The sequence below is a fragment of the Ochotona princeps genome, chromosome 9 (genome assembly GCF_030435755.1).
Source record: "Ochotona princeps isolate mOchPri1 chromosome 9, mOchPri1.hap1, whole genome shotgun sequence".
In the NCBI taxonomy this organism is placed as follows: domain Eukaryota; kingdom Metazoa; phylum Chordata; class Mammalia; order Lagomorpha; family Ochotonidae; genus Ochotona; species Ochotona princeps.
The window spans coordinates 20218183-20246179 of NC_080840.1; the positions used below are offsets into that span (position 1 = coordinate 20218183).

The 27997-nt window shown below is 39.8% G+C and overlaps 1 long non-coding RNA gene across 1 annotated transcript; it reads left to right on the forward strand.

The window, feature by feature from the left end:
* Positions 1–4363: 4363 nt before the first annotated feature.
* Positions 4364–25508, forward strand: LOC131481178 (uncharacterized). The gene is made up of 3 exons (XR_009246115.1): positions 4364–4468; positions 23068–23218; positions 25411–25508. It is a non-coding gene; the product is annotated as an uncharacterized LOC131481178 (long non-coding RNA).
* The last annotated feature ends 2489 nt before the right edge of the window (positions 25509–27997 follow it).

Here is a 27997-nt window from a genome sequence, read left to right on the forward strand (position 1 = left end):
TTCAGTTCATCTGGGTGTCTGTGCACCTGCTGAACCCTGGCTCTTAGACTCAAAGACACTGGAGCTTTTGCTGTGGGTGGAAATCAGACAAGCATCCTTTGCAAATAAATGTGCAATAACTTGATAAGTGAAAATGAAAATTGTTTTTTAAATTTATTTGACTACTACTGTGGCTGAATTTTCCCCAAGCATGTACTGTTTGTAGTTTTATCTTTCACGAGTAAACGTTTTTATTTTCAATTTTACATTGGTCTTGTTCTGTTCCAGAGACTCCTTATTGAAATTTCAGTTTCTACTGTAGTGTGTAGAAATGTAGGGACAACTTACATCCCAGTGCTCTTTCTCTCCAGTCCTAGGATATCTCCTTTTCACAGACAGGCTGTTCTTCCTTGAAGTCTTCCTATAGTTTTTTTCTTTCTGGTTTGAAATAGTCAGTGCTAGAAAAAAAAGATACCTATTATTGATTCTTTTCTGATTGTTCTATTCCTCTAGGTCAAATATCCGAAACAGTGCATAATCACTGAGCTCAATTTCTTTTAATTAATTTTGGTTCTGCAAGCATATTGGCAGCCAACTGTCAATGAGAGATGAAAACATCTCGTGAAATGCATCTAACAAATTAAAAAGAGTGATAAATGAAGAAGATGCTATTGAAGTTTTTTTTTAAATTTTGGGGATACCTGATGCATGACCAGAGGGTGAGTGAAACTTGTCAATTCAAGCAGTTAGGTAAGTCTTCACTGTGCAGTTTTATTGGTGTAGAATGGTATAGAAAGCACTAATTGATTGCTGTGTTCAAAGCTGCCTTTCATTGTGCTGTTCATCAGTGATATCGTTCCTGTAGTGATGGCTATGAATTTACCATTATATTCAGGCTGGTCACTAAGGTTTTTTTTTTGTTACATTGTGATTTGAACTTCTCTTAGTAAGTCTAGATTATCCCTTCTCTTTCCAATGTCTCTACATTTTCTTTTGTGTGTGTGTGTGAGAGAGACCGTAGTTACTGCTTCATATCAATGTCAAGATTTGGTGATTTGGAATTTTCTCCATCTGCATGACTGAACGCAGTTTCTTCATGATTCTTTGCTTGCATGGATATTTTATGGGTTGGGCTTTAGGGTTTCGTTTGGGTAGTTAAGGGTGAAATGTCAGCACGTGCCATATCCTTTTTGCCTTTCTAATTGGAGTGTTAGAGCTAGCGGTAAAGTCGATCAAGATCGATGGATTGTGTCAGCTCTCCTATTGATGTATCTGAGCATGCGACACTCATTCTTTGTCTGAGGGCTTGTTAAATCTTCAACCCTGAATAGTTGGCCTTCACTGCCCTTGCAATCTCCAATATAGCATGTACCTGGTAGGCCTTGCTTAGATGGATTCCCTTCTATTTTGTTGGGGAGGCAGCTCAAAAGAGAAAATTAAAGCATTTGAGGAAAAAAAAAACATGCTCATTTTCTTCTAGTAAGGAAGCCGTTTATTCCACATGTTTCATGGGGAGAAGACAGGAGTCATGTTGGATCCCAGCACAGATAGATAGTTCAGCAGTGACAAGATATTTCCTCCATTAACAGTTCCAGTGGTGACCTCTTGCATCCATCTGTGAACCAAGAGTTTTGCCCGTCCTTATTTTGAAAGGAAGCCGAGATATCAGTGTAACCAAAGCAGTGGAAGCCTGAGTTCTAGTCAGAGGACTTCTGATTCTTAGCAGTTGTTTAACCATTAGCCTCCGTGCACTGATCTGTGAAATGGGGATATTATTACCTGCTCATCTTAGCTGATTGATATTAACACTTGGCTAGATAATACAATAGCTTTTTTTTTTTTTTTAAAAAAAACAGTTATTGTTAAATGCTTTTTTACACAGACATTGCTGAATAACAAAAATCTCCCTTGATAAGGTAACAGGAATATCAGTAGCAGCAACTAATCTTTGTGTGCACCTGCTCAGGTCCAGCCACTGGGCTGACTCTACATGTATTTTCTGCATGTTTTCTGACACCTGCTCCCTCCAAGTGCTGTTTCCATGTCTGGATTCATTCTCCGTAGTAAATGTCAAACTGCTAGTTATCATGACTTCCAGTTTAGAATCTGAGACAACAGCCTACTTCTCCAGGTAATAGAAGTTTTTCGCTTTAACTCTTTTCAAGAGTTTGTTACTTTAGCTTCTTGGAAGTTGTGAGAGCTCTAGACATCTTTGACGAGAAAGAAGGGGTTATAAAATCTATGATGTTTTATCACTGGAACTTCCACAGAAAATAGTCTTAGGGGAGAGACATTAGGCTTTGTGTGTCAGTTTATACCAAGGAAAAGCCCAGAAATCCTTTTGCCCCCATGGGGCTGGCTTTGCGTATCCCTTGCCCGGTGTCCTGGTCCTAAAAGCAGGCAGAAGCTCAGAGCTTCCCCACTCACAGCCTTCAGATGTGCTCACTGCACAGTTCCCGTGCTCTTTGCTCTTGCCCTGCTCCCTGGCTAGGCCTGGGCCCAGGTTCCACTGGACGGAAGGGCAGGATGACCTCTTCCTTCTCCCTGTGCTTGAGGGGATGAACTATAGTAGTTGCACTCCGTTCTGGTTTTGCCTCATTAAGAGTCTCCATGGAGTAATTCCCAAGAGATTGAATAGTGTTACTTTACTGTGGCAAAGTGAAATGAGTGTAAAGTAACAAGGAGCCAGATTAATGTGACCCCAGGAAATAATCTATAAAAAACTTATGAGGCCTTTAGCAGGCTGTAAATTGGATTTCAGAAAGGGTGAGGGGAGAGGAAAGAATCATGTTAAAAACAATCGGTTTGTAATGAATAGGGCTAATATTTAAGCACTTAGAAATATAAGAAAACAGCAGAGTAAATAACTCAGAGGACCCAATGGCAATATTTTCTAACATGTATGTATAATTGAAATTGTGATTATAATCCTAACTGGATTTTTTTTTTTTTTGCTTTATAACTGCTGGGAGGTGTATTGTTCAGTAAGCATCACAGAACTCAAAATCAAAAAGAACGAAGGAGGAAGGAAAGACAGAAAAGAGAGGTGGAAAAGAAGAACATCTTGTCCAGGGTGATTACTTGTCCAGCTCAGTAGGCAGGCAGGAGAGTCATGTCCCTGGTCCCTTTGCAACAGAGTGTTCATGCTGTTGGATATAGCCACAGGCCACAGCTGCAGCAGCTGAGCCTGAAAACCCCAGAACATAATTCATTAGACTCAAATAATGCTTTCCTGCTTTAAGGAAGCCAAATACTGAAAGGGAGGGATGATGTGTCAGCCAGCAGGATGCTGTCATCATTGTCGTCACTATTGGGGACTCAGTCATGGTCCCCAGCACACCTGCGACTGCCACTGGCTTGTTCAGGAAGGATGCCATTGTAATCCTTGCTGTCTTGTTTTCTGTGATCTTTGGGACTGTACAACTGATTGCAAGTCCGTGTTTTTTGGTGTGTGTTGCCTTTAGAGTGAGCCTGCCCAGTGACTGGCCTGTGTGGGGCCTAGTGTCCTTCAGAAGAGGCCAGGATATGACAAGCGGGGTTTGATTTGGGATGATTTGGCCACCAGGAAAATGGGTGTATTTCAAGAAAGGTACAGAAGGCCTGGGACCAGGGAAGCAGGTCAGACTTTGCAGTCTGAAGGGCACCCAAGCACAACAGAGGAGCAAAGGTTGGCTTTGTCAGCTCCTGCGAGCCTGGGAGAATGCAGACAGGAAGGAACCCGGAAACATTCAAAATGCATATTATAGAAAAACGTTGTGGTTTGTCTTTTTATGCTCCAAAACAAATTTTTAAAAAAATTCAATTTCTAAGAACTTTTAAAAGTGCTGTCCTATTATAAAACTTTCAGAGGTAAAACAACATGGCATTTGGACAGGTAGACAGAAAAAGAGATCATAATGGGGTAGTAAATTAAAACAATGGGATAATTGAAATCATATGATCAAGAAGAAAATCCTAACAATACATAGAAAGGAATGACTGAGTCAGTTGCTGTAGAGAGTTTTTTTTGGTTGTTATTTAGGACAAAATAATGACTATTACTAGCATTCCTCAGGTGGCAAGTTTTCCCAGAGTGATTCTGAGTGCATTTTGCTGAAGTATGTTCTGCAAAATGAAGAAATATTGTTAGCACACCAATAGGAAACAAACTCTGCCTATATGCAATGTGTAACATAACAAATATATGTGCCAAAGGCTTTCTTTCTTCTTTTTTTATTTTTGATGATGTTTACATAGCTGATTATGGTGGGAAGGATCGAGGTTAGGGGAAATTGGGTGAGTCCATGTTTCCAATTTTTTTCTTTTTGCTGTATCTGGGGAAGTGGGGAGAGACAAGGAGAGAAGCTACACCCAACTTCCTAACCGAATCAGTACCCAAGGATGGGGGATGGCCACCTGATGTCATCCCAGGGTCCCAATTGTGGAGCATATGCCAGAGGTTTTCAAACAGCTCACAAAGAATGCATGAGTTTTATTATTTTGCACCAAAGTAAGTTTGTATTTTAAATTTTCCACGAACGTTTGAAATACCTATATATGCATACACTGTATTTAAAGTATTTGGTTTGAGTATTAATTTATTTTTAACTTTAATTAATGGAAATTATATCTATTTATAGTATATAATATGCTTTGAAATATGCATGCATTTCAGAATATTTCAATCAAGCTAATTAAAACATGCATTATTTCATTACTTTTGTGTGTATGCTGTAACAGTGCCTAAAATCTCATCACTTGACAGCTTTCAAGTTAATCCATTATCATTAACGATATTCACCATATTGTACAATAAATCTCGTGAACTTTTTCCTCCTAACTGAATTTTTGTAGTCTTAGTTTTAATTTTTTTTTTTATGTGAACACTGACATGCTGAAGTAGCTAATTTGCTGAGCAACCTTATGAAGCAACTTGTCTTAACAGATATTAACCATTTCACAAGGTGTCAGGGATTAAACCAAAGATCATTCAAGAACAAACTGGGGAGCTCAATATATGTACAGAATGCATGTGCAGGGTGAGGATGTGGTCAGGCCACTTGGCTCTTCTCCGTGTAGAACTCTGCTGGGTCTGCTTGGGTTTTACCACATTGTGGGTTTTGGAAGCTGAGGCTGAGTATTCTCACAGAATACTGGTGTCGGAGGGAGGGAAGCATTTATACAATTCAGCCTCAGAATGGATTTGTGTCACACATGAAGCACTTTCTCAGTAAGCAGAGAGGGCACAGATGTGTGAAAGTCGTAAGGTTCTAAGCAAGCAGGTGCATTGGAAGCCGCTGCTGCTGCACACTTAGGGGAAATGGCCTACTCTCCTGGAACTTAGGAAATGCTCACACTCTCCACAGGAACATTATATTGGGTCCAGTTGGCTATGGTCTCTGAAATGCTTGGATTAACTCAGATGTGCATCTGAGCTAACACTTTCACTTTACTCTGTACTTTAGCTTTTTTTTTTTGAATCATTACAATGGACAAAATTCCTGGACACTGATGGTAATTTTATTCCTGTGAGATGTTTGGGAAAACATTTGACCTTGAATCCCATCAGGGTTAAGGTGATTAAGGAATTTATCCCAAGCTCAATAACATGAAACCTCAAACATAATCTATGCAGAAGATCAAGGTTTTGGCAGTTTTCTGTAATGCACATCTGGAGTCCTGTGAGAGGGGTTGTGGGCATACATACAGGTATCCCAACAATCTTGAACTCTCTTGTTGTTTTGGAGTTCCAAGGCATTCTCTCCTTCCACAAAACCTCATCAATAGCCAGTTTAAATCTGTGGGCTGGAAATATTCTAAGTGTAGTGACTGTAACTGAGAAGTCCCTTTTGTTCCTTAGGACAAGATTATTCTTTCCTACTCTCATCCCACTCGTCCCCTCCAGCCAACCATAGTCACCTATGTGCTGAGGTCTTAGGGTAATGCAAAAGAGTAAAAAAGAAAATTGTCTTGCAGAATCTGAGAAGAAACTTGCTGACTTCTTCATCTGCTCTCATGAGAATCAGCTCTATCCTATCACTTCTCAAATTAAATCCAAAGGTGTAGACCGTGGCCAACATTTATGGAAAATAAAAAGTTTACGCTCATCATCCCTGATCACCATAGCAACTGCATTTTGTCACAAGAAACTACTTTTACTGGAAATGAACTTGTAAGAAGTAACTGTCACCCCTACATTAGGGGTGTCATAATTGATATTATGGCCTGTGATACTCATAGGCCACTTACTACTTGAAAGCAGCTGTTTGGACAAAGGTCAGTCAATTTTGAGTGCCAGAGGTGTTGCTTAGTACTCCGTATGTCCCCAAACACTCAATGACGACTTGGAACTTCATTTCTATTTATCTTGATTCCAATAAAATGAATCAATAAAGGATGATGATCTCTTAGAAGAGGGCTGGGGATGCAAACACTGGCCAGGCAGATCCTGCACATACCACTGATTTCTTGAACAGCAAAATAAAGGAAGGAACGTGTTCACGTTAGGTTAAGAAGTGAACTAAAATTGAAGTATAGGTGAGGTGGTCACAGAAGGTGGCTGGGAACTCGCATTTATCTTTAACATATTGGTTACTCGTTACTATGTCAATTAATTCCATAATGATGTAAATTTTTGCTGATGGTATGTTGGAGCTTTCAATTGACTGGGATGATACTCTGCTGGCTCTGTCTTCAGACCAGAGAGGGTATACCTAAGAAGCCGTTGAACTTGACTGGACAATAAGATGTTGGACTCTATGTTTGGTATACGCTTGCAATGGGGGAATCTCAACTGAACTTGAGCTGTGGTTATGCAACAAGGTGGAGGAATCCACCATGGTGGGAGGGTTTGGGGAGGGGTGGGGAGAACCCAAGTATCTATGTAACTGTGTCACATTATACAATGTAATTAATGAAGTTAAATAATAAATAATTAAAAAAAAAAAGAAGTGAAGTCAGAAAGAATGATCTAGAATGATAGATGCCTTATCTTTGAGGTATGATAAGTAACAAAGTAGCCAGTATTATTTCACTGTACTTTCTACTGAGGGCTGTCTAAGACTTATCCTACTAGATCACTGGCATTTGGGGGAAGGATCCCCTTGAAATTCTTTGCTTGGATTCATCCACATTGAATAGATTCTTGAGTTTTAAAAAGAATACTGACTTGTTGTTGTGTAACTTCTCCTAAGAGTTATTCTTTTTGATGATATAGCACCCAAGCAACATTTTGGCTTTTTTTCTTATTGTACCTGATATCTCAAATGTCAGATTTCAGATAGACTTTAGCAAACACTTTTTTTTTTTGAATAAGGAGAAGGAAGCTGTTAAGGTTGTACTTCAACTCACTCTAAATAGAGAATGGGGAAATGCAGTTAGATGAATAATAAATGTGATGAAAAAGTCCTTATACAGAGCTTTCCCAAGGCACTGGGGACACTTTCAAGATATTAATTAATGCTTGTTAAAGTCCTATGGGGTAGGAATGGGGCAAGGATTATTAACTTGTTTTATAGGGGAAATGAGGCAAGAGAGCTTTAATAAACTTCTTCGTATCAAGCGGTAATTATGGAGGAGAATAAAGTGTCAAGTCCCAAGCCCCTTTTTCTCAGGGTTGTGCTTCGGGCAGCACCAGTGGGACGGTTCCTGAATTGCAGCCCTGAGTGCATTGCAACAGGCCTCACGCTCACTTCTCTTACTTTCATAACTTGTTCCTCAGAACAGGTGTTTGAAGGCCTTTTAATGCTCTCCAACCCAGCTCTTCTCTCCCCTCCCCCTCAGCAGATGAGGTGACTTCCAATTTCACAGCCAGTCGTGAAGCCGTATATGGTGAACTTTCAACCTCCCTTGTCTCTGACTCAAAATTATTTTTTATCCTCACCAGGATTCTGTTCATTTTCCTTCCATGTTCCAGGTTCTCATGGCCTTTGGTTGTTGAATGTATCTGTTCCCCTTTAGAACTGCTTGTATTACAGTCTTATGGAGAGGACCAGGGACTTCTCACAACCTGTCATACCACCCCTCTTCATTTTAATCTCTCCTTCCCCTTTAGCTGCTTCCTATCAAGCAAATCAGGCTCAAAATTCTGCTTTTCCAAAAATACATTTTCCTTGGCTCTACTCTGCTTTCATGCAATCTCTCTCTGTCTCTGTCTCTCTGTCTCTGTCTCTCCCTGTGATTGCTAAATTTTTGAAAAGAGCACCCTGTGCTGTGTTCTACCAGGCTCCTTGCAAAGATCATTTGGCTGCCGCTGCGCTTGTGAGACACAACAGAAGCTTTGAAGCAGATGTCCTGGGTTCATTCCCAAATGCTAACGGGCCTTATTGCTACTCTGCTATTTGCTTGGAGAAAAAAAAAATATATATATATATGTATATATATGTATATGCGATCCTTTCCAGCATGGATTTACACTACTGCAGCAGTTGGATCAACTCTATTTGGAAGGATAGGTCATAGGCTTTAATTTTCAAATTTGAGCTCATGGTTAAAAAAAATTCATCTTTCCCATGGAATTCAATTGAGTTTGTATACCGTGAAGGAGACTGACATATATATTTTTTAAGCTTAGATTTTTATTCTCATTGGAAATGAAGAAAAGAGAAAGAACAACAACCAACACAAAATGAAAAATGAATCTACACATAACGGGTTGGTGCGATGAACAGTTCTGTAGCCTCTTCTGCTGGAATCTCCCCCACAGGATGATTGTTTAGGCCTTTGGGGAAGTAATTTTGGTTGAACTTTAAAGATTACTTTCTCAGTTACCTGGAGGTTTTCGAGGATTTTTATATACTTGGTTTAAAATCTCTGATTGGATAGATAATAGAGGTCTATTTATATCAGGAAAACTGTTGCAAAAGAAGGTATCCTGACTGAAGAGAGACAGGCAATGAGCAAAGGACGAATGGCAGTTGTTGGTAGTAACTGCTCAGGCAACGCACAAGCTCCCATCATGGTGAAAGTGGAATTTAATGACATTTAGAGCAAGAGATTCAATCTTAAATAATAAGAGTATTCCAAAAAGTTTGTGGAAAAAATGGAATTAGAAGATCATTTGGTTTAGGTGCAGGAAGAATGTTAAATCAATACATTTTTTCTATTATATGCCTCTTTCATTGAGCCCTTTGAAGATTTTCTTGCAAAAATGGGAAGGGCTCAATGGCTGCCTCAAGATGATGGCTAATTGGTGGACGTTCATTTCCCGAGGAAACATTTATAGAATACACTCTTTTTCTTTAAAACTTTAGTTTTTATAGAAGAGAGAGAGAGAGAGAGAGAAACATGCTCCCATGCTTTCTCCATTGGTTACTCGCCAATGCCTACCACATGACGGTGCCTGGGCTGAACCTAATGCCAGGAGTCAGGAAACAAGCCACTCCCCAACATGGGTGACAGGGACCTCACTGCCTGAGCCATCATTGCTGCTTCCAGTGGTTTCCACTAGTAGGGACCAGGAATTGAATATGAGGTACAGATGTTTGGCTAAACATTCACTTCTCAGGGGTGCAGTCTAAGTTGGGTGGTGGAAGGCAGAATGGAGGATTTGTGACAGAGGGCACAAGCTGGGGATGAGGTACATAGGTGAACAGTGCACCTGCAGCAAATGCAACAATCAGATTCCCTGAGAGGTGATGAGTTGGCATAGCCTTAGAAGAAGAGGGCAAATGTCACAGTTGAGGTACCTGCAGAACAGCATTTGGAACAGGTCACCCCACTATGGAAGGATGGAGATAAAAGACACTGAGGGAGAAAATTTTGGGGGAAAAAAGTCAGAAAAAGGGAGGGTGTAAGGCAAATCTGGTAAAGAAGTTCAGTCTGGATTAAAAAATCATATGATGCTGGAAATAATACAACTGACATTAAAAATGGGAGCAAGAAAATACAAGTAAAAAAAATAAGTATAGCAAGTAAGAAGTTCTGATTGGGAATGGGGAGTGTAAACCATGACTTAAAACATCCTGGAAAGGAGTCTGTGCATTTGGGTCTGAGTGACCTTGACACAGCTCAGGAATTCTGAGAACCCAAACTATTTAATTGGTCTCGGAGGTTCCAGATCACAAGCTTGAGCTCAAGTAAGCCACATTCTTCTGCTTTCAGGGAAACCTGCTTCCTTCTGCTGATTTGCATTTTGCTTCCTTCTGGCCCAGTAAGTGGGTAAGCTTGCTGTGGTCTTAAGACATCTCTTCTAGTCACAAGGATAGAAATGGATGATGCCGATTGAGTTTTGCATGTGGCTCTAAGTTTGGAGCAGTGATATTTCCACTCTAGTTTTAGCATTTTTCCCTTGAGCTGCTCTGAAGCTACCATTGAAAACTTCTTCCTGATCCTCCAAGTGAGTACAGGGTTCAATGACTTGGGCTGTCCTTTGCAGCTCTCCCAGGCCAAAGGCAAGGAGCTCGATCAGAATTGGAACAATCAGAACACAAACTAACGCACTTATGGAATACCAGCACCTCGGGTGGAAATTTAGCCGGCTACACACCCACACCAGCCCCTCTTCATTTTCTCTGTTGTGTGCTTGTTTTGTTGGAACTCACATTTAACAGCAAAGCAGAGAGGAACTGATCTAGTCAGCCCTTGTTCTGCTGTGTTTGTTTCCAGATTTCTTAACTCACAACAACCTAGTGGGGTGTGGAGAAGGAAGAGTGGTCCAAAAGACCATATAGATTAAATATGGAGTGGACCTTCACAGTGTAAGTGCAAGAGCTGTGACATAGGTCTTGCTTATCTGGGTCTAGGGTCTAGAGCTTCATTTCTGTCTTCCCCATGGCACAGAGCTGCAGCATTTTGTTGCTGTATTTTTCATGTTCAGAGGGCTTTTCTCCTTTGTGAATGAATTACTATACTTTTAATTTAAGCAACATGTGACTGGGCCATAGGTGTGCAGTTTGATGACTATTCCAGACTGAACATGTGCATGAATCAACTCCCTGTTCAAGATACAAAACACTGTCAGCTCTCTCAAGTCCCTTCATCAATTCCCACAGTAAGGACAACTGTTTCTACAACTTCTACTACAATTAATTCTGCCTCTATCTAGGTTTTAAACATGTGGACCCATGCACTCTTCTATTTCTCGTTTCTTTCACTCAGTGCTGTGTTTGTGAGATCTATTTATGTTTCATGTAACTGACAGTTATCCATGTCCTTTACTGTGCAGTATTCTAGAGCGTGAACGCACAGTAACTGCCAGTGCGATCTTTGTGGCTGAGACATTGGGTATGTTCCTGTTCTGAGTTTGCAGCAGACAGAATAAGATTGCCTTGTTCCCACCCCACCCATTACTATGTCTTAATCCTTGTGAGTATGTTCCTTACATGAAAAGAGACTTTGTAAGTGGGATTAAGTTAAGGATCTCAAGATGAAGAGATTGTGTTGGATAATCCAAACGTAGGTCCTCACAAGTGGAAGGCAGGAGAGTCAGTCAGAGCGGAGAGACAATGATGCAATCAGAGGCAGATTTTTGAAGACAGAGAAAGGGGTCATGATGTAAAGAAAGCAGTTGGTCTCTATCAGTCAAAGGCCAGGAAACAGATTCACCCTCAACTCTCCTGTAGGAAATACAGCTGTGCTAATAATGCCTGGTCTTTAATCCATTAGACCCACTTTGACTTCTGACTCACAACCACAAACAAATATCTTTTTGTTGTTTTAAGCCATGAAGTTCATGGAAAATTGTTATCGTATCCACAGGCTATAAACAGGGAACTTGTGTGGGAAGCACTATTGAAAACTGTAGCATATGTGTTGTAGTGAGTACTTAACCCTATCACTGTTTAGAGACCTAACAGGGTTGTGGCTGAGTCACAGGAGATGAATGTTTCTACTTTAGTTGACAACATCAAATACGTTTGCAAAGTGGCGCTACTCACAGATTCTCCCATGAGGAGTTCTGATGATTCTACACCTTTGCAAATTTGAAGTCGGTCTTTTTTTTTCCCCTCATTTTACAAATTCTGGGAGTGTAAAAGTGGCATCAGTGCCTTTCATTTGCATTTCCCTAATGATTAATAGATTTGGGTACGCTCATCTATTTATTGGTGATTTGAATGGGTTATTTTGGGGAAGCGTTAGTTCTCATCTTGTGCTTGTCTCTGCCTCGACCGGGACTCTGTCGGCCTCGATTATTTTGGCTGTAGAATTCCACTCCGATCTGCCATCCTGAGATGGCGGCCCATACTTCAAAGTGGCCTTTCTCTGTTCCTTCCTATTCTTCTGCCTCCTATTTATTCAACTGCCGGAAGGGAAACACATCATAATCTGATTCACAACTAGACGTGACTCACTGTTAGAAGTTTGTGATTACTGCTTTGGGAACTGTGCCGTTTCAAAAGAGGCTTTTGGGTCTAGTTTCTTGGCTGTGCCAGCCATCGATTCAACCTCTGTTCACCTAGGTCTCCATGGCGAGGCTGAGTGATTGCCCAGTCACAGCCCGTTCTAACTTTGTTCTGTGAAGCAACTTTCACTTCATGGCTTCTGGACAGTGCAGGCATCTTTCTCTGTTAGCAAGGAGTTGAAAGGCTCAAAGGATTTCAGATTTGGTGTGAGAGCACCATTATAATTACAATCTTTCAGTTTCTAAAAATATATCATCCCTTATACCACTTTTCATGAAAGAAATCTTAAGACAAAACAACAAGAATAACAAGAAAACAAACCCACAGGATGTATATTTCGGTTTATTGCATATATTTTAATCCTTTTAAAACTGATTTTTACCAAGCAATTCCTTTTTTTTTTTTCTTTTGTAAATTTTGGTGAAGACAAATTCACTTTTTCTTTTATAGATGGTGCTTTGGTGTAAAATTTTAGAACGTATGGGACTGGTACCATGGCTCAATAACTTAGTCCGCTATGTTCTAACACCAGCATCCCATATGGTTGCCAGTTTGTGTCCTGTTTTTTTACTTCCTGTCCATCTCTCTGCTTATTGCCTGCAAACACTGTGGAGGAGGGCACAAGTCCTTGGGACCTTGTGCCCATGTGGGAGATCCAGAAGACGCTCCTGGCTCCTGATTTTGAATCGACTCAGTTCCATCCATTACAATCATTTGGGGAGTGAACCATAGGGTGGAAGATATTTCTTTGTTTTTCCTTCTCCTGTAAATCTGCTTTTCAAAATAAAAGAAAATAAATTAAAATAAATGTAAAATCATTTTGCTTATCCTTAGACCAGAAAGGCTTTCTCATGTCCCCTTCCAGGAATTTTATAATGAAGTTAAACTTTGTTTGAGTTAGTGACCTATTTTATTTAATATTTGGATGACATATGAGATGAAGTTTCACTCGATGTATTGATTTTTTGCTTATGAATGTCCAGGTGTTTCAGAATCACTTGTTGAAAACATCATGTTCTTTCCTTTTGGGTTTCTTCTGTTCTTATGTCAAAATTGACCATATTTGTACGGATGTATTTCTGGACTCTTCATCTTTTTCTTCATTGATATATGTGTTTATCTTTTTCACAGATACCTTATTCTGTTGATTACTTTGATTTTTAAAGTCCTGTTAGGCAGAATATAGTCTCTATGTTTACTCTTCTTTTTCAAAATTGTTTTGTTTACTCCATTTAGTTTGCCTGACCATATGAATTCCAAAGCCAGCTTGGCTTTAAATAAAAAGAAGATCATGCTGAAGGACTAGTGTACTGTGTTAGTACTCTAACCCTCCACCTGCAGGGTCAGCAGCTCATAGAGGTGCCAGTTCTAATCCCAGCTGCTTTGTTTCCAAACCAGCACCCTGCAGCGGAGGATGGCTCACGTCCTTGGACTGCAGCCCCCAAAAGGGAAACCTAGGAGACTCTAACTCCTGACATGGGATGAGCTCAGCTCATTGCAGCCACTTGGGGAGTGAACCAGCAGGTAGATCTCTCTCTCTCTCTCTGTTTTTCCTTATATCTGTGGGTCAGCCTTTCAAATAGGAATAAATAAGTATTTTTTAAAAAAGAAAATCATGTTGGGATTTTGATTAAAATTAACCAGATCTATAGGTCAATTTAGGAAAAACTTGGTATCACTGTTGAATACTCCCATCTATGGACATGATATAGTTCCTCTATTTAGATCTTCACTGATTTGTTACATCAATATTATAGAGAACCAGGATATATATTGCCATATTTAATCCTAATTTTCTTCTTGTTTTGGAGTTGCTACATATAATATTTTGAAGAAATTTTGGTTCTCAACTTTACACTGTTAGAACATGAAAATATAATTGATTTTGGAGATTTTAGAGTAGTGGCCTTGTATCATGTGACCTGAATAAACACATTCATTAATTCTTGCATTTTTTTGCAAATGTTTTATTTTTAGAAATTATGTAAAACTGATAAATTCCTTATTTTAAACAATACAGATTTACAAATATAGGGGCGCCTCCTTCCCCTTCCCTGTCTTCTATCCCTGTTTCCCCTCTTATTGTTTGTTCCCGGGGTTTACAGTGACGTAATCATTCATTATGCATTACTTGATTTTTTTCTCTATTATACAGATCACTCTTTTAACAGAGGCAATTTTATTTGTTTGTTTCCAAATCTGTGTGCCCTTGAATTTCTTTTCTTGAATTATTTTTTGCTTAAATCTTCCAGTAAAATATTGAATAGATGTGGTAAGAGTGAAAATCTTTATTTTGTGACTGATCTAAGTAGCAAAGTAATTGGTCTTTCACCATTCAGTTCAATTAGTCACATGGTTGCTTGGATCTTACTATCACATGGAGAAATGCCTTCTTCACCTGCTTGTTTAGTTAAATCCATATGTATGCCTATATCTATATGTATTATTGAGTGGATTTAAATAATTTTCTGCAGTAGGTTACATGATCATATTTCCCTTCCTTTAGGTAGCTATTATGATATGTTTTATTGACTTTTAAATATTGAGTCAGTCTTGAATTGACCATATAAACCACATTTGGTCTGGCATGTTATTAACCTTACATCTAACTACATTCAATTTGCTAGCATTTTGTTTAGGGTTTCATGTTTCTGTCCATGAGGGGTTTTCTTTTGTTCCATTTTTATAGTGTTTAACTGTCTGAATAATGCTAGCCTCATAAAACATGTGAGTATTGCTTGTACTTGGGTGTATTCCTTATATTTTTTGAAAGAGTTTGTGCAGAGATGGGGTTGCATAAAATTCACTCTTGAAGCCATCTGTGCCTTGAGATTTCTTTTTTGAAGACCATCTATTAAACTCATTTTATAATTATAGGACAAGGCATGCTAGTTATTTTGTCTTGGGTGAGCTATGCTATTTTGTGGATAGTGAGGAATTTGTGTTTCTTACATTAGTTGTCAAATTCATGGATGTAAAGTTGTTCATAATATGCCTCATTACTCCCCCCACCTCCTCCCTGCCCCGCCTGTCAAATGGCTGTGAGGTGTGTAGTGACATCTCTTCTTCATTGCTACTGTTGGTAATTTGTATCTTCTTTTTTCTTCGTCAGTCTTGGTAGAGCTGACCAGTCAAATACTTACTGATCTTTAGAAAGATAATTTATTAGTTTCATTCATTTTTTTCAGTTTCCTGTTTTCAGCTCATATCTTTTTTTGCTACTGGTATGCTGTTATTTTTATGTTCTCCATTTCTGTACTTTACTTTTTACTATCACAGTACAAACTAATGTATTATTTGGGAATTTTCTTCTTATATGTCATAGTCATAGCAGTTAAAATACTATAAACTTTCCTTGAAGCACTGGTACAAAACAAAAATTGTGATATATTGAATTTTGATTTCTATTTAGTAAGGAATAACACTTCACATTTTCTTTATACTTACTTTTGACTTATGAATAATGTAGAAGTGTGTTGCTTAATTTCTAACTATGTAGATTGTTACATTTCTGTAATTTGTAGTTGAATCATAATCTAGTATGATAGGATACTTGATATTATTTAAGTTCTTTTTAGGTTAAAAAGATATATTTATTTGAAAGAGGTACAGAGAAGGAGATGTACACACACACACACACACACACACACACACACAGAGAGATCTACCAAATGTTGGTTCATGTCTCAGATGGCTACCGTGGCTGGGGCTGGACCTGCCAGTGCCAGAGTCCCGGAACTCTCCAGGTTTCCTGCGTGGGTGAGAGGGATCTAAACAACTGGACACTCTTGCTGCCTTCAAGGTACGTTACCTGCAAGTGGACTCAGGAGTAGAGCATCCAGGACTGCATCTAGTGCCCATATGGGATGTTAGCAGCACAGCTGGTGGCTTAATTCACTGTGCCCCAACCCAGGCATCGTGTTACTTAAGCTTTCTTTGGGTTATTTTATGACCTACCTTGTGAAATGTTCCAAGTTTGGGAGTGGTTCTGTACACAATCAGATCTGGTTGGTTCATGGTGTTGTTCATTTCCAGATCCTTGATATTTTCTGAGTACTAGTTCTATCTACCACTGAGAGAATATGATTGATTCAGCAGGTATAGCTGTGGCTCTATCTGTTTATATTTCTTTTTTCTCATTTTAGTTTTGCCAGGTTTTGCTTCAATGTATTTTGCAACTTTTGCAGGTTGTATTTAGATTTGTTATATATTCTGTATGAACTAGCCCTTTTATCATTCTTCAGTATCTCCTCAGATACAAGGTCTAGCTCAATTCTCCTAATCTATGTTTCGAATAAAAACATGAATTGGGAATCAAGGATTCTTCATTGTTAGCTTAATCCTGAGTGTATTTTATTCTTTCTATAAAGCTAACTTGCAAAACCATTGAGTCTTAATGTGAATTTAATCATTATTTACCTGGCCATATCTTAAACATGGAAAAGTTAGAAGAGCTAGTCATTGAAAATTTCTGTCCAGGCAGTTCCCATGTGTCTTTGCTAGAGCAAGTGTTTTCTTCTGCTTTTCCTCTTCAAAGTCATGCTGGGAATTGTCTGTTTCTGAAAGAAGTAGTTTCAGTTCCAGGATTATGAGTGAATGATGATGCCTCCCAGATTCTGGTACAAGGGTCCTCTCTGCTTTAACTTGCCTCCATCTCTGAGCAGATAACGGGTGCGATTTCTAAGGGGAGTAGGAGATCTACCTAGCACATGGTAGGCTGAAGAAGGTGAGCAGGGACAGGAGGAGACATCTGGCAGCAAGGAAAACCAGATCTTTCAGGAATATTTCTTCCTTTCCCAGCAGTCTTTAGTTTGGGTCACTCAAATCACTGTCCTGTTGATAGATCTGATGGGATGTGGCAAATTCAGTTTACTTCAGCTTGTTTCACTTAAATCAAGGCTAAAGAAGGGCAATAATATGGTACAAATTGTCTCTGGAACTTATTCTTGTTCCCAGTCTTTCCTGGAAAACATCAAATGGCCGTTTTGGTGAGGAGCACAGCAAAGCAGCAAGGCATCACCCAGGGAGGAGAAGGGACATAAGTGTGTGAAAGCTCTTCTCTCAAGCTTGTTCTATCTGTCAGCTTAATTATGCTTCAGTTAAAATAATAGATGGTCATCAAATTGAACACCACCCTGAAATCCATTCTCAGCATTAAATGATTGTAGATTAACTGCTTAAGTTGTGAGCTTTAGTTTATGGCATCAGCACAGCCCTTGAATGAATGACGGACTTGTATTCACTCCAGAACAATCTATTACCTGCCACAACACAGAAAATGCCATTTATTGCAATTTGCACAAACTGTAAATCAATGCCTTATTACTGAGAGACATGTAAGCTGTAACTAAGCTGCATACCCCTGCATTTGGTGAGGGTGTATGTGCGTCTTGAAGGTTTGACGTAGATTTTTAAGCTTTACTTGAGTATTTATTAAGATTCCCAGGAGAATAAAGGTGGGTCCTGCCTTTTGTGCCTCAAAGTATCAACTCTATTTACGTGTTCTTTTGCTGCTGACCCATCAATGTGGTTTAGAATTGGGAAGACAGACTGGTTGTAGTTTAGAAGGCATTAGACTCTCTGAAACGTTTCAACCCTGCGTGTGCACCGAAAAAAAAAATTAAAAGTGAAGCAGACTTTTGGAAGATATCAATCGCTCATGTCAGATCCTACCACCGTTCCGACCAAACCTTTGGACAGATGTTCAGACCCCAGGATTTTTAAGAAAGTCATCCAGATACTTTTAATGTGTAGCCTGGGTTATTTATGTCAGACCTGCAGAACAGGAAGAAGGAAACAGGAAATGTAAAGGTAGGATAGTTGTGAGCTCTAATCCTGAGAATTTCAGGTAGAAGTAAATCCATGGGACGCTGCGAAGGGTGTTACTGGGCACGCTCTGAGGAAGGCAGACAAGAGTGCTCAACACGAAGTAAGCACTTCATAAATCCTGGTGCCCTTTCTTCAAAACACAGGTCATTAAGAGGAACCTAATATGTGCCAACCAGCACACCTCAGACTTGCATAGAACGTTGTCTCTTCGGCCTAAGCCTTCATGTGATTTATAACTGTTGGTATTTTTTGTGTTGGGTGACTGCTTGTCATCTACCCTGTTGCGTGATGTTGCTGTGTGTCCTGTGAGGCAACTGTTGCCATCTAAGCTGGATTTTGTGAGCATCAAGGAAAGCCTCAGTTCCTTATATATAAAGATTTATTAATTTTTACTGGAAAGTCAGATATACAGAGAGGAGGAGAGACAGAGAGGAAGAGCTTCTGTTCAGTGAGTCACTCCCCAAGTGGCCACAATGGCTGGAGCTGAGTCAATCCGAAGCCAGGAGCCCGGAGCTTCTTCCAGGTTTCCCACGTGGTTGCAGAGTCCGAAGGCTTTGGGACGTCCTCGACTGTTTCCCCAGGCCGCAGGCAGGGAGCTAGATGGGAAGCGAAGCTGCTGAGACGCAAACCAGTGCCCATATGAGATCCCGGTGGCGCATGCAAGATGAGAACTTGGCTGCTAGGCTACTGAGCCATGCCCTCCCAGCTCTTATCTGAAGCTGAGAGTGAGGTCTGTTTCTCCAAGCACTCAGAAAATTCTCACCTCTGGAATCTGAAAGGCAAAAAAAAAAAAAAAAAAAAAGACATAAAGAAAACTATATACTTTTCCAGTTTATGGTTAGTAAAAAAAAATAATAAATAAAGAAAGAAAAGCAAAGAGAGGATGTTTACAGGTGCCGAAGTGGCAGAATCACTTGGAATAGCAAGAGCTACAGACAGTTACTTACTTCTTCTCCCCATTGAGCCTGAGCAGGGAGCTGGGCAGCACAACTCCCCAGCTAGGCACCAGGCAGCAGTGTGGTCGGTGGCAGCCATTTCAGGGAGCCCTGACTGCCAGCGTTTTGAATCATGAACTAGATTAGCCACATTAGAGGTTTAGCCTCAATATATTTCAAAGTTAAAACACAGACTGTGGCAGTGCTATCAAAACCTGTAATTTCTGATGCAAATGAACAGCATGAAAAATGGCCCTCGGCTACTGGGACAGACAGAATATGTGAATGAAATAACGTGGCAGTTATGTCAAAATTGGAAGAATAACTGTATTCCAGAATAGTAAATTATTATCACGGCCTGCCTGATGGAGTAACCCATAAGGCAAGAGATTTTTTTTTTTGGTACCTGTATAAAATTACCTTGTCAGTTTTGTTTCATCCCTCTTTAAAACCTGAACATTTATTTTTGAAAATATGTGTGGAACATAAGGTGACATTTGGAAAAAATGCATAATTTTCAAAGAATACTGATCCCATTAGTTCTTAAATTCCAGATGCCAACGAATTTACCTTTTATAGTGCTGCTAACACATGCAAGGCATAACAGGGACATTCGGCTACCCAGGGTTTTCAACAAGTACCCGAGCTTTGTCAAATGTCTTGTGGGACCTAGAGTGGCAAAGGGTTTCGTGGTACAAGATCTGAGAGCACAGTGCTAATCAGGATTCTGTAGCCTGAAGTTCCAGGACCATTTTTTATTGGCTGAACGACCTTATGCAATCTACATAATTACACTGAGCTTAATTTTGCTTATCTTTGGAATGGGGATAATCATAGTTTCCTCAGAGAGCCTCATCAAGATCCAAAGCGATGATATGGATAGAGTGTTCAGCTTGACTCGTTGTGAGGTTGAATATTCTCTAAGGGATTATCAATATTGTTACTATGCAATGTTCTTTTACATGGGAACTGTGTCTTATAAAATGGTCCTAAAACTGACTTAGAGGTTAGAGCAAACACAGTGGGTTTAGCATTTTATTTACATGCTTGTTGTCTGCACATCTTTGTATCAATTCTGATAGTGGATTGTGTGTACAGGGTGCCAGCAAGCCCTTCTAACTGCAGCACTTAAAAAAAATTTACAAAGTCAGTCTAAAAGAAAATTAAAGTCTATTTTATTTCATTTTATAGGTTATCATATACCAAATAGTATTTACTAAAACATAAATAGTAAAATGTATCTTATAATTTTTACTGTATGCTCACTACTTGTTCATACATGCATAAAGAGTTGAAATACAGAAGTATTAACTTGGATATTTGAAAATTTGTTGTAGACAGACACAGACTCAGCATGTGCAGTAATGTGGTGATGAACAAAGTTTAAAAATGGCAAAATCGGGGGCCCAGTGCAGTGGCCTAGCAGCTGAAGTCCTTGCCTTGAATATACTGGGATCCCTTATGGGCATCGGTTCTAATCTTGGCAGGCTTGCTTCTCATCCAGCTCCCTGCTTGTGGCCTGGGAAAGCAGGCAAGGATGGCCCGAAGCCTTGGGACCCTGCACCTGTGTGGGAGACCTGGAGGAAACTCCTAGCTCCTGGCTTTGGATTAGCTCAGCTCCAGCTATTGCAGCCACTTGTGGAGTGAACCACTGGACTGAAGATCTTCCTCTCTATCTCTCCTCCTCTCTGTATATCTCACTTTCCAATAAAAATAAACAAATCTTAAGATAGGATTGATTATTTTTAGCTATTTTGACTTTTTTCCTTGCTAATTGTGTATCTTTAGATTAAGCCTCTACATGTCTCAGTTTCATCATTTAGGAAGTGATGTAATGATTGGTATTGTAGTGGCTAAACAAGGTAACACACACACAAATGTTTGATAAGGTGCTTATCTCATGGGAGGAAACCTACAAAAAATAGTGGCATTGTTAACAAAATTACCCAGGACTTGAAACCATGGTTTGGTCAAAACAGCATACCCATTGACAGATTTATTCTGTACATAGAAATCACGTACATATGCAAGTAGTTCTTCTGTGGCTTACTGGAATGAGCATCATAGCTATACAGAAAATGGGAGATCGTTCTGGCTCTTTTCATGACACATTGGGGGTATTTATCTGGTATTCAAATAGGTTTCTCAAAGAGAAAACAAGTAACATTGAAAATGGTTAACTACACCTTGTTTACGAGATTTTCTTCTTCCCTCCCTCCCTCCCTCTCTCCTTCCTTCTTTCCTTCCTTCCTGCCTGCCTGCCTTCCTTCCTTCCTACCTACCTTCCTTCCTTCCTACCTACCTTCCTTCCATTCATGAAAACAAAACGTATTTTTTTGCCTACCTAAAGTAAATGTATTCTTGGGTTGATTTTATAGGCAACCTTGGATTGGAGTAGTACATTATGATATTCAAATAATTTTTCACAAATGTTATTCCAGTAGCAGTGTGGGCATGTTAAAAAGGTGAGACTGGTATTGGTAAATGTGAGGAAAACTAGTTAAAATGTTATGGTCTGAGTGAACATTTTTTGTGGACCAATGTAAATACAGATATAGTATCCTATCTGAGGATTTGAAAATGGTCCACTTTGTCATGCTATAATTTTAGTTGTGGGGTCTCTTATTTCTTTTGTTAAAACCCCTCAAATTCAACAATTTGCACTGGGTTTTCCCATGGTGAATAAAATGTGTAACCATAATTCAAGTCATATTCAGTTGACTCTGTGGTTTCAGGGAGCCCATACATTTCAAATTTACTTCCAAGTTCATGAAGCCATCCCCTATGGCAAGTGCAAAATGTCTTTGATGTGGTGGCCACAACATCTGTGCAGACAGACACACTTAATTCATGTAGCGCTTTGATTTCACATTTTGGTTGAAAGGTAAGCACTTTTGAACCCACATACGTTTAATCGTAAGTCACATTAAGCCATTAGGAAGATGGGTCTTAGTAGCGAGGTAACCAGAATCATGGCTAAAAAGCCTGTCTTGGAAGTCTTGACAAGGTGGAGGGTGGACTTCTGCACTGTGATGGCCATTTTCCCTGTGTCTAGCAGAGGTCACTGGTTCAGTATTGACCTGGATGGCTCCTGCATCGGCCTCTCCTGTTTCCTCTGAGCCAGGGATCCCGGTATCCCTGAGAGTCCTGGTGTCATTTTTACTTCATTTCCTCCACTTCCATGGATCACCAAGACTGAAATGCAAAAAGCTGCTGAAATCTGTCTACCACCGCCTTGTGCTCATCTTGCTCCTGGATGTTCACTGCTGTCTCCTGGGTTTTCTCCTTGACTTCATGGCCTCTTCCGCTCTGATCAGTCTTCCTTCTGCAGCCATGGTGGTTTCTTTAAACCACCATCTCCCTGTCTTAAAGCATTTTAATGATTTTCTCCAGCCCTCTGGATAAAGGGGAGCCAAATTATTGGATTTATTTGGCCTGCAAAATTCTTCCCAGATCTCAGAGAGTCACCCATGCTCCCATTCTGTGCTGTGTATTCTGGGTTGGCGATAGTCCTTGTTGATGAAGCAAACTCTTCAGTTTCCCAGCCTGACTAAATCCCATTCACTTGGATGGCTCAGTTGAGCTCTCGAGGCTCTCCCTGCTTAGTATCCCAATTCCCAAGCCAGAACTGAATTATTTAGTTTCTTCTATGAACTCTATATTCACTTCCTATGTAGGGCTCATACTTTATTCCATTTCCTGTTTTCATAACTACACTTGTTAGCTTTGAACTATCTCGAGCCAGGAATAATTCCAGTACCTAGCAGAGTAATTCTGTTCATGAGTTTGTATATGTTAATAAATATGATTTAAAATTTCCTACCTTCTCTCCCTACACCTAAATACAACACCTTGAAAGAGGCTTATTTATACATCTGAGACTGTGTGGGACTTAGGAATGACTCCTATATAGAAATTCTACTGGAAATCTAATCTTAAAAAAGAATGTATATTGAAATATTATTAAAAGACATGAAAACTCGATGCTCTATTCTAATATGCAGGGACTGGAAGTGGAGCAGAACTGAGATGCAGCTTCTTGGAATGAATCACCAAGTGGAAAAAAAAGTACTGGGAACGGAAGCCCAGTAGAGAGGATGCTGTATGCAAGCATCTCCTTTTTCTCCCTGGTTTATGGATCTTTACTGATTTGTGGTGAGTGATAAGGGAATTCATTTGTCATGTATGCTAGTGTTTTTGAATACTATCATTTATGCAAGGTTGAATAAGTGCCACTGGGACTACAAAAGAAGATGTTTCCTGTCCTTACTATGTGATCTTGGAATGTTGTGGAGAATCTACTTGGATGGAAATATCAATTGGAAAGAAGTTGAATTTGTATTTAGTTAGCTGTTGTGACAATTCAGATGGAAAGGGCCGAAGGGAAGAGGGGCTGTTTGATGACAGAGCACAATTATTGTCAAGTTTCTCATACAGGCTCACCCATTGCCTCCACACAATGGAAGCAAACAAATACTTGAAAGAACCACGAATTTGGAGCCATGTGGGATAGTGACCCTGTTACTTCCTTTTTTTTTTTTTAAAGATTTTATTTTTATTGGAAAAGCAGATTTACAGAAAGAAGGAGAGACACAGGGAAAATCTTCCGTCTATTGGTTCATTCCCCAAATGGCCACAATGGCTGAAGCTGAGCCAATCCAAAGCCAGGAGCCAGAGGCTTCTTCTTCTAGGTCTCCCATGTAAGTGTAGGGTCCCAAGGCTTTGGATCATCCTCTCCTGCTTCTCCAGGTCACAAGCAGGGAGCTGGAAGGGAAATGCAGTCGGCAGGACTTGAACTGGTATCCATATGGAATCCTGGCACTTGCAAAGCAAGGATTTAGCCAGTAAGCCATAGCACTGGGCCAGTGACTCTGTCACTTCTTTGATGAAAGCTGTAGGTCATTGGGAAAACTGCTTAACTACATTATTACTAATTTTTTTTTCTGTTAAAAATTATCAAGTGCAGATAAGCCATACTTCGTTAGATTATCACTGTGTAAAACCGCATGTGAGTTAACAAGATTCATGGAACATTGTCCAACATGCTGAGGGTTCAAGACAGAAAATGTCACAAGCCTGAGGGTTAGGGAACAATATGTGCGAAGAAGATCAGCAGGATGGAAAGCTCACCTAAGGGGCCAGGACAGTCAGGCATGTGATGTCAAGGGCAGGAGCAATTCAAGTACTGCTTGGTTGTCCAGAAATCTATGAAGAGAGCAAGATTGTGTATTTTGTACTAGTTAATGCTATAGGCTAAATTCTAACATGATCCACATCGACTCATGCCCTTGTGCAATGTGTTCCTCTTGCACGTGGTGGGACTTGGAAATGTGAGGGGGTTTATTTCCTGTCATTATGTTGTTAGACAGTGAAAAGGATTTTTGCAGGCTTATAAATTGAGTTAATCAGTTCACTGGGTTGATCAGAGGGGGGATTCCCTGGATGGGTCTGACCTAAGCAGATGGGCCTTGTTAAGACAAGAAATAGGGACTAATCCTCTGGTTTGGAAGAAGTTGGTTGTCAGTTTGAGATGAGGGAGCCACGTGGAAAAACATGAAGGAAGTCTTGAGGAGCTAACAGTGGACCCTGCTAAGCCGCAAGCAAGAACATGGGAGCCGTGTTCACCCTACAATGAGGAACTGAAGTCGTGTGTGTGTGTGTATAAGAGAGTTACAGGTTAATTTTTCTTCTTCCTTTTTTTAAGATTTATTTATTTTTTAAGTCAGATATACAGAGAGGAGGAGAGACAGAAGAGAATATCACTCATCTGATGTGTCATTCCACAAGTGACCGCAATGGCCGGTGCTGTGCCGATCCGAAGCTGGGAACCAGGAACTTCTTCCAGGTCTCCACGCGGGTGCAGTGTCCCAAGGCTTTGGGCTGTCCTCAACTGCTTTCCCAGGCCACAAGCAGGGAGCTGGATGGGAAGTGGAACTGCCGGGATTAGAACTGGCGCCCATATGGGATGCCAGTATATTCAAGGCGAGAACTTTAGCTGCTAGGCAATGGTGCTGAGCCCGAGGAACTGAAATCTTTCGACAACCAGTAAACTTTGAGAGAGTCTCAGATAAAAATCAGAGCCCAGAGAGACATGTTGGTTCCAGCATAGTGGCAGTCTGTGGACTTGGCTAACCCGAGTCTCTTGACCTGAGGGCCCGGTAAGATAATACATGTGCTGCTTTGAGTTCCTCTGTCTATGGTGATATGTTCTGTGAATATAGACAACTTTTTCTTCCCGTCTATCCCAGACAGACCACACTTTTGGCAACACAGCCCCTAATTATTCCTTAGTTAGAGATATAGTCTCGTTATTTTATATTGTCTGATGTTCCTACCTTTTCCTCCAGGTTGTGAACTATTCATGAGAAACTGCATGTTATGAAGAGAACCTGGCTTTGGGAATCAAGATCTGTGTTCTGTGCCTATATCCATCAATTAACAGGTGTGTGGGTTTTAAAAGTCTGTTCACCCTCTGTGAACATCAGTGCTTATTTGCAGAGTCACAATAACTCTAGCAAAGCAATTTTTCTTAACTGGATCGAAGTTTGCACTATCTAGGACTACATATCATAATCCTGGAGATGCTTTTGTTTGGACCAGCAGCATAGGGGTTGACACTCACATGAAGTAGGTAGAAGCCAGAGATGTTGTTGAACAACCCAGAATTTACGGAGCAGTTACTTGTTAGAAAGTTCTATCAGGGTCAGCATGCTAATGAGACCAAGATGGGGAAATCTTTCTGATACTAATAAAATTATTATGAGGTATGAAAAATGAGTTCCAGAGTGTTTCATATTTTGAGAGAGGCATTATAACACGCATATGAGGGGAGTCTAAAGTACTGGAAGGTACTGTCATCAACTACATGTGTGATTTTCCTCTCAACAAGGTCATGAATTTTGGGTTCTACGCTCCTCATAGCGATTGCATACACTAACAGAGGTTACTCATGGTAGTTTCTTGCACCAACAATTGTTTGAACATCATTAGCTCTAGAGTGTGGTAGGTACTAGATGATTCTGTTTCCTTTGCTGAGTTTTATAATTTTTTCCTTACCTTTAACACATACCTGAGTGGGCTTAATATATATCAGGAATTTGCTAATGCCTTCACAGTGTTAGAATTAATGAATGCTTTTCCTTTTGAATAATGTTTTTTTTTCCCAGTAGCTTATTGCTCCTCTGGTATTTTGCTTGTGTTCTGTTGCATTTTGATAATATAACATCATGGTAAAAATGTAAAGAAAATGATATTCTATTGGAAACTGTTACATTGGTCTATTGATTTATCATTCCCAAGGTGCTAAAGTGCACATAATAACATCAGTCTCATAAGATTGCAAAGATGAAAGGGAAGCTGAAAAAGCACTCAAGACACAGCTCAACATTCCAGTCTTCTGAATGCCCTTGTGGACTCCTCTGATGACCCTGCTAGTGTCCTAGACAGTCTGCTCTGATGTCAGTTACTGCTCATCTTCATATTGTGTTACAGTGTTTGTTCACCCTTCCGTTTCCTCCAGTTGAGAAATGCAAGAATCATTTGTCACACTTTTTTTTTTTCAAAATGTTGGAGTTGTTCTAAGAACGAATACTGGGAGATTACCAAAGTCTTTCTAAGGTAATATGCTGACAAATAGAACTATGAGATTTGGTTTCAGTATTATTACATTTTTTTTTGTCCATGGATTCCATTTGCCTAAGCACCAAAATGGCTTTTCCTCTATTGAATTAGGTTTGCACATCTGCCAAACCTGAGTTGGAAATGTTTGTGTAAGTCTATATCTTGGTTCTTTATTCTGTTGTCAGTGATTTATATGTCTGTGCAAGTAGCTGTACCACAGGAAGCTTGGTTATACAGTTTTCCAGACTGAGTAGATTGGTATATTCTACTCAAAATTTCAAAAAATTCAATTGCTTTGAACCGACACATAAATCATGAAGAATAGTCTCATCCATACGTATAGAATATATTCAATCCTAAAGTCTCAGTAAGAATTGCACGTGTCCTTTAGGGAGAAATGCGTCTGTACTATATTGAGTCATTCATGATGAACATGATTTTATCTCCATTGACTTCAAAATTCCTTCTTTCAGTTCACTTCGTATTTATAGTTTTAAACATATAAATCATTTAAATTTCCTGGTGGATTTTAAGCAACTATATATTCATTGGTAATGCTAATCTTGTATCCTCATAGCAGACAAATGGGCGTGGAACTGTACGCTCCCTGCTTGGTCTTTGCTGTCACAGGAAGAGGAGTGGTTACTTACCCTTTATTTATTTGCATATATGCTGTTATAGTTGAGAGGTTTTTGTCTAAAAGTTACCCATCTGGCTTTGATGCTCCTTCTTTGGGTTTTGATGATGGAGAGAAGGGTTTTGATGTTTTTATTTTTTATCTGCGCTTTCTGTGTTTCTGCATAGACGGTTTTTCAGTTGCTGGTCTGCCATCCATGGGGGGAGCTCACTGCTGAGTCCTTTCTTGTGTTCTGAACTTCCTGGGCCGTTGCTTTGGTTCTTCAGAGACGTCTTAGGTTTTGTTGTTGCTGTTATTTTTAACTGTAATTAGTAGGAAGAATGGAGGGGAAATAATATGTTGCAGAGAGCAGAAGTGAATGTCCGTTGTTAATACTTTCAGCTCCCATTTGCTACAGGTGTTTTTTTTAAAGGTTGAATAAAACAATGATAGAAACATTATTTTTAAGCTCTAAGGCAGAAGATTAAGGTACCAGATTGTTTTTCTATCATTGTTTTGACTTTCTTATTGCAATAGAAACTGGAAAACAACTCCTTTGTTAAGAAAGAATGGATTATAGTTCTCTTTTCTAATATTTTCTTCATTTGATTTTGTGTCACGTTTAGCTGAGTGGAATGATATGATGGAGATGGTACCAACAAACAAATACTTGTTAACATGGGTGATGAGCAAATTCC